Source organism: Schistocerca gregaria, chromosome X (genome assembly GCF_023897955.1).
Source record: "Schistocerca gregaria isolate iqSchGreg1 chromosome X, iqSchGreg1.2, whole genome shotgun sequence".
In the NCBI taxonomy this organism is placed as follows: domain Eukaryota; kingdom Metazoa; phylum Arthropoda; class Insecta; order Orthoptera; family Acrididae; genus Schistocerca; species Schistocerca gregaria.
Genome location: NC_064931.1, coordinates 761,087,055 through 761,100,373, shown reverse-complemented (window position 1 = coordinate 761,100,373; position 13,319 = coordinate 761,087,055). Strand labels below are relative to the sequence as shown.

Below are 13,319 nucleotides of genomic sequence, written 5' to 3'. Positions count from 1 at the left end.
TAATAAAGATATGGGCAGAAAACTACATAATCCTCATGAAACTTAATGGCACAATCGCAATGGTGCTTGACTTGTAGCCAGAATAAGGAGGTTCAGAAACTGGCCAGGCAGCCTGATTACTGTTTCCTATAGCGTTTAAAAAGTATTCTGGGACGGTGCGTTTAGGAACTTTTGTTTCATGTCCTCCCTAGCTCTTTCAACACCATGCAGTGAGTCAGTGGAAACTTAAACTATAGAATTAATGGGTTGCATTGTAAAGTTAACTATTACGCGTAAGGTGTTAATTTCGTGGTTGCTTATTCAAGAAGCAGGGCATGTGTTGTTTCTCTTTTAACACGCATGTAGACGCAATATTATCGAAGTAACTTCTCTCCACGTTGTCACTTTTGCTATTTCTTATTGTTTCCAATTTTTTGTCTGACCGCAAACTTTCTTCGTTGTTTTCTATTTACAGTCTACCATCGATGATAAGTGGGGTAAGTCCTACTTCTTTCCAGTAAGTTTCAGCCTGCGGCTTCATGACTGTTGCATTACTACTCCAACGATTAGAGATTCGATTATGAATAAACATAATTTTCAGCCCTGACAGTGCCCTGGATAAATTAATGCTGCCAAAAAACAAAATGAATACGATTTGAAGTTACAGTATGAATCGCCCCTTACTTGATGCAATAAATACGTAGGACAAGGACACACTTATTCCAACAGAATCATGCGCATTAAACTCCTGTTACGTTCAAATTAATCTTAAAATTGATGACTGATGCAGTTTTGATGATGAAAAGAGAAGTACACTGCAAGTTAGATAACCTCTGATAGCTAAATCTATCTCAAAGCAGCTGGTGTTGCACGAACAGGATGAAATGCGACAATTTTTTTGTCGGTTATCAAACGAATAACGCCATGGAAAACTACATCTTCATGTATATCTGAAACAGCATGTTTCTCACATCCAGGATTATCTAAACGCCAGAAGTCTACAATAACTAGCATCAGATTGGGGCAGTGATGTTACCTATCACATCGGCAACAGATGTAAAGTTTCTCATCTCATGTCTGTAAACACTTGCAGATCACGCCCATTTGCTATTGGAATACTCAAGATTCTAAAGTTAGTGGGATAGACTTCATATACGGCGTTAATAAAGAAAGGAATTCCTCTACTCATGCGTGTTACGAGAATGCTCTAGCAGTTGCACACGGCTTATTAAACCATTCTCGCTGTCGGAAGAAGCATATGCCCACCTCAGAATCAGTTTTATGAAGAACTATCTACATCTACGTTTATATTCCCCAGGTAATCTCATGGTGGTGGCGGAGGGAGCTTTGCGTACCACTGAAATTTCCCGCCTTCCTTGTTCCACTAGCGATTGGTCCGCTGGAAGAACGGTTGTTAGTAAGCCTCTGTGTAAACTAAATCGTTCATGATCGTTTCACGAGATATACGTAGGAAGACGCAATGTATTGGTTAACGCTTCTAGGAACGCTCTCTAAATTTTGACAATAAATCGCACAGTGTCGCACAACGCCTCTCATGTAGTGTCTGTCACTAGTGCTGGATGAGAATCACCGTGACACTTTCATGCTTACAAAATGAATTTGTGACGAAACGTGCTGTTCTTCTTTGGATCTTCTCTTCTTCCTCTATCAGCCCTATCTGGTACGGATCCCATACTGACAAGCAGTATTCTACTACTGATCAAACGAAGGTTTTGCAAGCTACATTACAGAACCTGAGGATTCCTCCAATAATCTGCCTCTGACCTCTGCCTTACCTGCGGTAAGTTTAAACTATAATACCACAAAGATAAATTGCTTATCCGTGCAGTTTCACTCAAATCGGACAATTATTTACTGTGAAGGTCTACAATCAAAGTTATAGAAGATTTTTCGACCAACTGTTGCGAGGACAGAGAGCCATAATGTGAAAAGTGATAGTTTCGAAAGATGACACCTGTTCTAGTAATTCCACGTGAACTTCGTGTGTGGGTCGCATAAATAAGGCGATTACCTTCATTATTCTACATTCACGTTTTAAACTATGTCAGCCAGGGAACGATGGCTAACGCCGTGTCACGTGTAAATTCCGTTGCGCAAAAGTTAAGTAAATAAAACTCAGCATTAATATCACTGGATGAATCATCACACTGATTTCTTGTGAAGTGATTTGTCGAAACCACTTTACACCGCAGAAGGGAAGACCGGCCTGGTCTCTACAGATTAGGAGCCGTGATCTCTGATGCTGTAGCACCTTAATCAGTCTTTATAATCTGCGCTGAAAAGGACATGACATGCATCCGAACGAATGTTGCAAAGCAGCTCTTAATGCAAAGTAAGTAAAGTTGAGTACTTCACTTTTATACATTCATGCAGAAGGGACTTGCATGTCGTTCACAGCTTATCCTCCTACTTTAGTGTGAAACTGAGTATGTTACAGCCATGGCCACAATCTAGAGAAAGGGGACAAAACGCATAAACGTAGTAGTCCATAGCAACGAGTCAAAATTGGAGTCAGCCAGCTCACACAAATTACAGTCATCTTTTGGATGTAGCAACAACACATGACTAACGGCTGAAACTTTGTATGTTCAAGCTGAAATAGAATAAAATGCAAATATTTTGCTTCAAAAATCAATAGTGAACATTTCTTAACACGTAAACGGTAAGCAAGGAAGCAAAGCAGTAAAGAAGAGACTTTGAGAAGTTGTGTAAAGTATGTTACATACCACGTTACCAACACTAAATAAGTGATAGGCATAGCACTGTGTGAAGAACAGCAAAAAAAAAAAAAAAAAAAAAAAAGTTCAAATGGCTCTGAGCACTATGGGACTCATCTGCTGTGGTCATCAGTCCCCTAGAACTTAGAATTACTTAAACCTAACTAACCTAAGTACATCACACACATCCATGCCCGAGGCAGGAATCGAACCTGCGACCGTAGCAGTCGCACGCCTCCGGTCTGCGCGCCTAGAACCGCGAGACCACCGCGGCCGGCAATGACGAACAGCAATAAAAAATAATTGGGATAAGTCGGGTAGGACTTACGCACCAAAAAAACTTTATTTGCCCGTCCCATGTCTAATTCACGATATAATCATACAAAATGTCAGCAGATGTCGCTACGATCGTTTCCTGCACGGATGGCATTACGATCAAGGACATGGTAAACATATTGAACAAAATCATCGAATGTGAAACACATGTGTGAAGCTGGAATTGGCATGAAGAGTACCATGAAGTGTTTGCTTACCAAAGTTTTTATTTTATTTAGAATTGTCCTAAAAAGCACATAAGAACCAAAGCAAGACGAAACATCGCCCAATGGAAGATACTGAAGCACGGGACGACCTGCTGCTTACGAATACGTTAATGTAATTGGAAAAGTTATTCGTCAGAGAATGGGCTTTATAGTCCGCAACTGGTTATGGCACTAAAATAGTGTCAAACCTTTTAAAAAGTATTTGTGGCTCATTGCGTTCTTCACCAGCTATTATTGACAGCCGTGGAGTTCACGAGATCCAACACGAATAAAATAATATTAATGGTTATTGTCGTCGAGCGCCAAAAATTAAAGTAACAATCTGTTTTATTTATTTATTTTTATTTATTTATTTATTGTTCCGTGGGACCAAATTAAGGAGAAGTCTCCATGGTCATGGAACAAGCCAATACACGATATTAGAAACAGATAAAATGAAATATAAAAAACATATTCAGGTGACAAGTAAGTATTAATAAAGAAAATCAACAATGTAACACTGGAATTTGCTTAATTTTTTAGATCTTCCAGGAGCTCCTCGACAGAATAGAAGGAGTGAGCCATGAGGAAACTCTTCAGTTTAGACTTAAAAGAGTTTGGGCTACTGCTAAGATTTTTGAGTTCTTGTGGTAGCTTATTGAAAATGGGTGCAGAATAATGCACTCCTTTCTGCTCAAGAGTCAAGGAAGTGCATTCCACATGCAGATTGGATTTCTGCCTAGTATTAACTGAGTGAAAGCTGCTAACTCTTGGGAATAGGCTAACATTGCAAACAACAAACGACATTAAAGGAAATATATACTGTGAGGGCAATGTCAGAATTCCCAGGCTATTGAATAGGGGTCGACAAGAGGTTCTCGAACTTACACCACATACAGCTCGAACAGCCCGTTTTTGAGCCAAAAATACTCTTTTTGAATCAGAAGAATTATCCCAGAAAATAATACCATACGACATAAGCGTATGAAAATATGCGAAGTAGACTACTTTTCGTGTTGAAGTGTCACTTATTTCAGATACTGTTCTAATGGTAAATAAAGCAGCATTTAGTTTCTGAACCAGATCCTGGACATGGGCTTTCCACAACAGCTTACTATCTATCCGAACGCCTATGAACTTGAACTGTTCCGTCTCGCTTATAACATGCCCATTCTGTCTGATCAAAATATCGGTTCTTGTTGAACTGTGAGTTAGAAACTGTAAAAACTGAGTCTTACTGTGATTTAACATCAAATTATTTTCCACAAGCCACGAACTTATTTCATGACCTGTGTCAATATTACACACAAGACCCTTCACTACCAAGCTGGTGTCATCAGCAAACAGAAATATTTTTGAATCACCCGTCCCATGTAAAAGAGTTCCTATTGTGTGAAACGGTCCGTATTGTGAAAGGATTTATCAGAGACCGCGACCAGTCACAAAATTTAGTTGTCTTAGTTAAATTATTTAATGAAGCAACATCTACATCTACATGACTACTCTGCAATTCACATTTAAGTGCTTGGCAGAGGGTTCATCGAACCACAATCATACTATCTCTCTACTATTCCACTCCCGAACAGCGAGCGGGAAAAACGAACACCTAAACCTTTCTGTTCGAGCTCTGATTTCTCTTATTTTATTTTGATGATCATTCCTATCTATGTAAGTTGGGCTCAACAAAATATTTTCGCATTCGGAAGAGAAAGTTGGTGACTGAAATTTCGTAAAAAGGTCTCGCCGCGACGAAAAACGTCTATGCTTTAATGACTTCCATCCCAACTCGTGTATCATATCTGCCACACTCTCTCCCCTATAACGTGATAATACAAAACGAGCTGCCCTTTTTTGCACCCTTTCAATGTCCTCCGTCAATCCCACCTGGTAAGGATCCCACACCGCGCAGCAATATTCTAACAGAGGACGAACGAGTGTAGTGTAAGCTGTCTCTTTAGTGGACTTGTTGCATCTTCTAAGTGTCCTGCCAATGAAACGCAACCTTTGGCTCGCCTTCCCGACAATATTATCTATGTGGTCCTTCCAACTGAAGTTGTTCGTAATTTTAACACCCAGGTACTTAGTTGAATTGACAGCCTTGATAATTGTACTATTTATCGATTAATCGAATTCCAACGGATTTCTTTTGGAACTCATGTGGATCATCTCACACTTTTCGTTATTTAGCGTCAACTGCCACCTGACACACCATACAGTAATCTTTTCTAAATCGCTTTGCAACTGATACTGGTCTTCGGATGACCTTACTAGACGGTAAATTACAGCATCATCTGCGAACAGTCTAAGCGAACTGCTCAGATTGTCACCCAGGTCATTTATATAGATCAGGAACAGTAGAGGTCCCAGGACGCTTCCCTGAGGAACACCTGATATAACTTCAGGCATAAGCCTGATCTTCAGGTTACAATGGAAATACGAAAAACATTTAAATAAAGTACACATAGGTATTAAAGTTGTTCTTTACAGTCTCGGAATTTGCTGTGACCGTCCTGTGGAGAAAGAGAAGGCTAACGTAATAAGAGGGAATACAAAAGTTCATTTCGTTTGTTATGCTCCAATGACAGTAGCTTTTCTGTTCTTTAAAATAATTTTTATAGTCGTTTTCAAAATTAAATTATCACTGTCTCTTATTGTCCGCACTTCGTGCCCTAGTGGTTAGTGCCACTGTCTTTAAACCACGGGGTTCGCGTTCGATTACCGGCCATTTCGGGGAGTTTCTTTGCTCTGGGACCGGACGTTAGTACAGTCCTAATCATTTCATGTAATAATCATCACAAAGACTCGCAAGTCACCGATGTGGCGTAAAAAAAAAGACGGGACTTGAACCAGGTGACCGAATCAGTCCTGGCAAATAATGTCATGCGATCATTTCGTCACACTCTATTATTGTAATATATTTCGTCGACCAACATCGGACTGCTACGGTCGCAGGTTCGAATCCTGCCTCGGGCATGGATGTGTGTGATGTCTTTAAGTTAGTTAGGTTTAAGTAGTTCCAAGTTCTAGGGGACTAATGACCACAGCAGTTGAGTCCCATAGTGCTCAGAGCCATTTGAACCATTTTGAACCAACATCGGAGGTGCGAGATGCGGCTACAAGTTGTGCAGAAGGCATTGCAAATGAAAGATAACACCAGGATCGACACATCGATTGTTAACTAGAAATAGGCTTTGTTTTGACATCCATCTTGTTTCTTTATACTGCACAGTAGAGTTGACAGTGATGAATTAAGTGTCCCTTGCAAGTTTATGAACAGTGGTTAACAAAATCCATGGAGCCTTAGCAATGGCGGTAACTGAACACGTCACAAAAATACATATATCTCACATGAAAAATGATAGTGATTATTTAAAAAAATGGATATTCCGGCTAAATCCTAAAACAAGGTCAGCGGCAGTCAGGGCGGTGTTTCTCTACTGCTCACAGGCTGGCAGCGCTTCAACTTCGCGTGACCAATGGGATGATACTTCCAGGTAACCTATGAGAGACGGGAAAACGAGTATCTACCACCGAAATAGAAACCATTCTCTTCTTCGAGGCTGTCATAAACGTTTGTTTTTTTACGAATATGTCACAAACTAAGAGGTTGTCGTTAGGTTGGGACCTAGTAGCACAGTCTAAATTGCTGTGAGTCAAACGAGCTGTAGTAAACTTTATAATATTCGTTGTCGCAAATATTTGACTGTTTTTCAGAGTGTATTGCGAACTATGATGTTGGGAAGTGACAGTTTAGTTGTGATTTGGCTAGCCTACGAATGCGAAAGCTAAAAACATGGCTGTGGTGACAGACTGTCCTGCACCTTTGCCGGAGGTTTACGACGGTTTGGAATGTGACAGCTTGGTTCTGAGTTGGCGAAGCCAACGAATGTGGAAGCCAAAAAACCTGGTTGTGGCACAGCCTGATCTGTAGCTTAGCCTGATGCCTAGGTTAGATTGGAATACCACAGTTTTACTCGCAAAATTTGTGCTAATAATTTTTGTTGTCATATACCGGGTGGTTATAATTAAGGCGCAGTTGCCTACAGAGGTTCGGTGTGGGCTGTAATTATCGTATGACAGCGAAACTTCGTAGATATGAATGCGGAACCAATTTGCCCTAGTAAAAAGTAGTTCCAAATTTGGTCATCAGGTGCAAATCTGGCGCTGTACAGAGTCTCGTCGACGTCTCCAGTGCTTATACTGAACAAGCTGTGTAAGCAGCGATTCATAATAAAAATCAGCATTATTCCTTTCTTACTAGTTTGACCTCTTCTCCCCACGTTCCGTTAATACTGCGTTACATATGGAAACATTTAAATACGTGTTTCTGACATTCAAGGCACCAGATTTGCACCTGGTGGCCAAGATTGGAATAATTTTCTTCAATCGTAAATTGGTCTGGCGTTATTGCATTAGAATATCTACCGACTTTCATTGCCGTATGATAACTACAGTCGACACGGTGCTCTGTGGGTAGCTGCACTTTAACTGTAGCCATCCAGTATATTTGATTCTTCCGGATATTTCACACATTACGAGGCTGTTTTTAGGTTTGGACCCAGCTGCACTGCTTATATTAAATTAATAATTTTGTTTATAAAAATATATTCCTGTTACTTCTGAATTTGTTAAGATTTCGGAGGCTTTCGAAACACGTCGTCTGTCTTCTGGTACACCGCGTAGGCCCAGAGACTGACACACCGTCTTTCCTTCTCATCGTACCCAACGGCTGACGCTGACAATACTGCTGCACCAAACACATAAGTACTCCTCTGGCACTGGTCTAGACTTGTACCGAATATTGCCTCACAGTAGGTTATCCTTCTCTTTCTGCGCAGTATGACCATAACACATGCCAATACTGTAAACTACTTCAACATCCATGCGCACTTTCTTTTTAATCTGCAGATCACATTTGTACCTCGATGCATGCTACTTCATTAATTAATTTAAGTAACTCTACGAAATTGTGTAACTGGTAGTGGTCTCTGGAGAACATTTTAATGTCTTTGAAAACTTCACGGTCGATTAACAGTCAGTATGGCTTTAAACAGCCTTTGTTACTTTCGGGCTATCAAATATCCTGCAGTTACAGTACTAAAAAAGAACGATATCGATCCGGTTTAATGAGAACCGTATAAAAGAGGTTCTACTGTATGCGTAAAGGGGCCTGCACCCGTTCATTGTTTATTGACAGTATTAATTTCTCAAATCTCCAATATACTTAAGCAACCCATATACCATCAATATTATTGTCAATGTTTTCAACTGACAACGCGATTTTACGAGGTTCAGATGTCTAACACTCAAACGAAAGCGTGTACCGCAATTATATTAGCTGTAACAACAGTAAACAAAGAAAAAGAGGATATTGGTCAGAAAACAGGTAAAAAAGAGGAGCGTCTTGCGGCATGTTGACTGACTGAAATCAGAATCACGTTCGCCAAAGAATTCATAAACTATTTCTGGACCAGCCCTGCATCGTACGACATGTTGTTAACGTCGATACATAATAAAATAGACAAGAAAGTTCGTCAATAAGGGATCAGTCGCTGTAGACGAGAGAGTAGGCGTAATTTCGAGATTTCTGGTGGCAGAGACATCCGCTGTGACCGAGCGGTTCTAGGCGCTTCAGTCCGGAACCGCGCTGCTGCTACGGTCGCAGGTTCGAATCCTGCCTCGGGCATGGATGTGTGTGATGTCCTTAGGTTGGTTAGGTTAAAGTAGTTCTAAGTCGGATAGTGCTTAGAGCCATTTGAACCATTTCTGGTGGCAGAAAGATCATTCGAAAGCTTGAAGTCTAGTTGTGTAATGTCATCAAAGACAGTTAGTAAAATTGTTTGGAAGCAGTTGTGTCTGTATGACAAGAATATGTTCAGACAATTAACGTTAAACATTTTTTTTACGTTTTGTGGTAATTTGGCGAAACTGACGTGCATTTTGCAGACCTCTTGCTAGCCATTACAGATAATGATGAAATTTCCATAGTGGAAGCTTTTGTCAAACTGCTATGTAATTCACCATCATACAGTATGTTTTCAAATTAATAAAGTAAGCAGTGTGATAGAGAATTCCCCGTTGACCATTCGAAAGTGGTATATGCAATGATTACTCTTGCATACGCCTATTAAAATTGTTTTTTGTTAAAAGACTAGTTGAAAAATTTAATCTGAGGTACGATATGCACAAAGGCGACATAAAAAACGCATACTAACGCAGTGTGACTGGTTCATGAAGATCTCTCAGCATCTGAATGGGGAATATTGTCAATCCGTCACACCTTCAGTATGTATTGACAATACTGAGAATATTTTCAGGGACATAAAAAGTGCTCGTCAGTATTTCTGGTGTATCGACAATATGTCGATAGGCGCTCTCAGACGGTCATTACAACGAGGTGACGAAAGTGTTGGGATAGCGATATGCACATATACAGATGGCGGCAGTATCGCGTACACAAGGTATGAAACGGCTTAGCATTGGCGGAATTTCATTTGGACTCAGGTCATTCATGTGAAAAGGTGTCCTATATGATTATGGCCGCACCACGGGAATTAACAGACTTCGAACGCGGAATGGTACATGGAGCTAGACGCATGGGACATTCGGTTGCGGAAATCGTTAGGGGATTCAATATTCCGAGATCTACAGTGTCAAGAGTGTGTCGAGAATACCAAATCTGAGGCATCACGTCTCACCACGAACAACGCAGTGCTCGACGGCGTTTACTTAACGACAGAGGGCAGCGGCGTTCAGAAATGGCTCTAAGCGTTATGGGACTTAACATCTGAGGTTATCAGTCCCCTAGACTTGGAACTACTTAAACCTAACTAACCTAAGGACATCACACACATCCATGCCCGAGGCAGGATTCGAACCTGCGACCGTAGCAGCAGCGCGGTTCCAGACTGAAGCGCCTAGAACCGCTCGGGCACAGCGGCGGGGAGCAGCGGCGTTTGCCCAGAGTTGTGATTGCTAACAGACAAGCAACAATGTGTGAAACAACCGCAGAAATCAATTTGGGACATACGATGAACGTATCCGTTGGGACATTGCGGCAAAATGTGCTGTTAATGAGTTATGGCAGCAGAAAACTTACGGGACTGCAAATCCTCTCCGGGACTCGTGACAAATCGGTTGGACCCACGAATGGAAAACCGTGGCCTGGTCATGTGAGTCCCGATTTCGGTTGGCAAGAGCTGATGGTCGGGTCGGAGCGTGGCTCAGATACCACGAAGCCATAAATCCAAATTGTCGACAAGGCACTGTTCAAGCTGGTGGTGGCTCCATAATGGTGTGGGCTGTGTTTACATGGAATGGACTGGGTCCTCTGGTGCAACTGAACCAGTTTATGTTCGGCTACTTGGAGACCATTCACAGCCATTCACGGACTTCATGTTTCCAAACAGTGATGGAATTTTTATGGATAACAAAGCACGCTGCACCGGGTCAGAAATATTCGCAATTGGTTGGAAGAGTATCCTGGATAATTTGAGTGAATGATTTGGCTACCCGTCAGCAACAGCGATCGTGTGAGACCCAACTCGCTTTATTTGTTCATGAGACCCAGAAGATATTAGATACAGGCTCCCAGGTAGATGCCATTTTCCTTTACTTCCAGAAGGCGTTCGATACAGTTCCGCACTGTCGCCTGATAAAGTAAGAACCTTCGTGATATTAGACCAGCTGTGTGGCTGGATTGAAGACGTTTTAGTAAACAGAACACAACATGTTGTTCTCAATGGAGAGACGTCTACAGACGTTAAAGTAAACTCTGGCGTGCCACAGGGGAGTGTTATGGGACCATAGCTTTGCACAATATATATACACAAATGACATAGTAGATAGTGTCGGAAGTTCCATGTGGTTTTTCGCGGACGATGTTGTAGTATACAGAGAAGTTGCAGCATTAGAAAATTGCAGCGAAATGGAGGAAGATCTTCAGCGGATAGGCACATGGTGCAGGGAGTGGCAAATGAACCTTAACATAGACAAATGTAATGTACTGCGAATACATAGAAAGAAGAATCCTTTATTGTATGATTATATGATAGCAAAACAAATGGTTCAAATGGCTCTGAGCACAATGGGAATTAACTTCTGAGGTCATCAGTTCCCTAGAACTTAGAACAACTTAAACCTAACTAACTGCAGCGCCTAGAACCGCTCGGCCACCCAGGCTGGCGATAGCAGAACTAACACTGGTAGCAGTTACTTCTGTAAAATATCTGGGAGTATGCGTACGGAACGATTTGAAGTGGAATGATCATATAAAATTAATTGTTGGTAAGGCGGCTACCAGGTTGAGATTCATTGGGAGAGTCCTTAGAAAATGTAGTCCGTCAACAAAGGAGGTGGCTTACAAAATACTCGTTCGGCTTATATTTGAGTATTGCTCATCAGTGTGGGATCCGTACTAGGTCGGGTTGACGGAGGAGATAGAGAAGATCCAAAGACGAGCGGCGCGTCTCGTCACAGTGTTATTTGGTAAGCGTGATAGCGTTACGGAGATGTTCAGCAAACTCAAGTGGTAGACTCTGCTCCGGCCGGAGTGGCCGTGCGGTTCTAGGCGCTACAATCTGGAACCGAGCGACCGCTACGGTAGCAGGTTTGAATCGTGCCTCGGGCATCGATGTGTGTGATGTCCTTAGGTTAGTTAGGTTTAATTAGTTCTAAGTTCTAGGTGACTGATCACCTCAGAAGTTAAGTCCCATAGTGCTCAGAGCATTTGAACAATTTTTGGCAGACTCTGCTAGAGAGGCGCTCTGCATGGCGGTGTAGCTTGCTGTCCAGGTTTCGAGAGGTTGCATTTCTGGATGAGGTATCGAATATATTGCTTCTCCCTTCTTATACCTCCCGAGGACGTCACGAATGTAAAATTAGAGAGATTCGCACACGGAGGCTTTCCGGCAGTAGTTCTTTCCGCGAACCATACGCGACTGGAACAGGAAAGGGAGGTAATGACAGTGGCACGTAAAGTGCCCTCTGCCACACACCGGTGGGTGGCTTGTAGATGTAGTTGAAAGTATTCGAGAAAAATATCGTGCACGGGCAACAAAAAAATGGTTCAAATGGCTGTGAGTGCTATGGGACTTAACATCTGTGGTCATCAGTCCCCTAGAACTTAGAACTACTTAAACCTAACTAATCTAAGGGATCACACACATCCATGCCCGAAGCAGGATTCGAACCCGCGACCGTAGCGGTCGCGCGGTGCCAGACTGTAGCGCCTAGAAACGCACGGTCACACCGGCCGGCGCACCGGGAACAGTTCCGCAGTTATGGACGGCTATCGAGATAGCATGGTTCAATATTTCTGTAGAGGACTTCCACCGACTCGTTGAGTCCATGCTGCGCCGAGTTTATGCACTACTCCAGGCAGAATGATATTAGGAGGTGGTTGTGGTGGTGGTTAGTGATTAACGTCCCGTCTACAACGAGGTCATTAGAGACGGAACAAAAGCTCGGGTTAGGGAAGGATTGGGAAGGAAATCGGCCGTGCCCTTTCAAAGGAACCATCCCAGCCTTTGCCTGAAACGGTTTAGGGAAATCACGGAAAACGTAAATCAGGATGGCCGGAGACGGGATTGAACCGTCGTCCTCCCGAATGCGAGTCCAGTGTGCTAACCACTGCGCTACCTCGCCCGGTTGTATTAGGAGGTATCCTATGACTTTTGTCAGCTCACTGTGAATTGATAGTTTGACAATATTCTTGAACGTATGAGAGCCCTTAAAAACACAAACGTTTCTATTGCGCGCGCCTCACTGTGGTTGACAGAGCACGGATGCAGATGTAGATGCAGAAATGGGTGAGCTTTAACACCTACGGGCGTACCGAACCTAAGACGAGGGCTCCGTTGGAAGTTTACCGCCCCGATGTTTCTGTCTCTGCCTCTTCCTTTCATTTATCATTTTTGAACTTTTTTCGACCGGCCGCGTCGGCGCGTTCCTTTTGCGGCCGGCGAGGGAAGCGATACCGCCGTAGAGACACGTCCGCGCGGCCAGAGGCGGTGTGAGCGCCGGGCCTCCTGATTACCATGCTGAGCCTGGTGGCGACCTTCACACGTTCTTACTGGTAATT

General features: G+C 42.5%; 1 non-coding gene across 1 annotated transcript; it reads right to left on the bottom strand.

Moving 5' to 3' along the window:
* Window positions 1-12,810: 12,810 nt before the first annotated feature.
* Window positions 12,811-12,883, bottom strand: Trnaa-cgc (transfer RNA alanine (anticodon CGC)). The gene has a single exon. It is a non-coding gene; the product is annotated as a tRNA-Ala (tRNA).
* Between the last annotated feature and the right edge of the window lie 436 nt (window positions 12,884-13,319).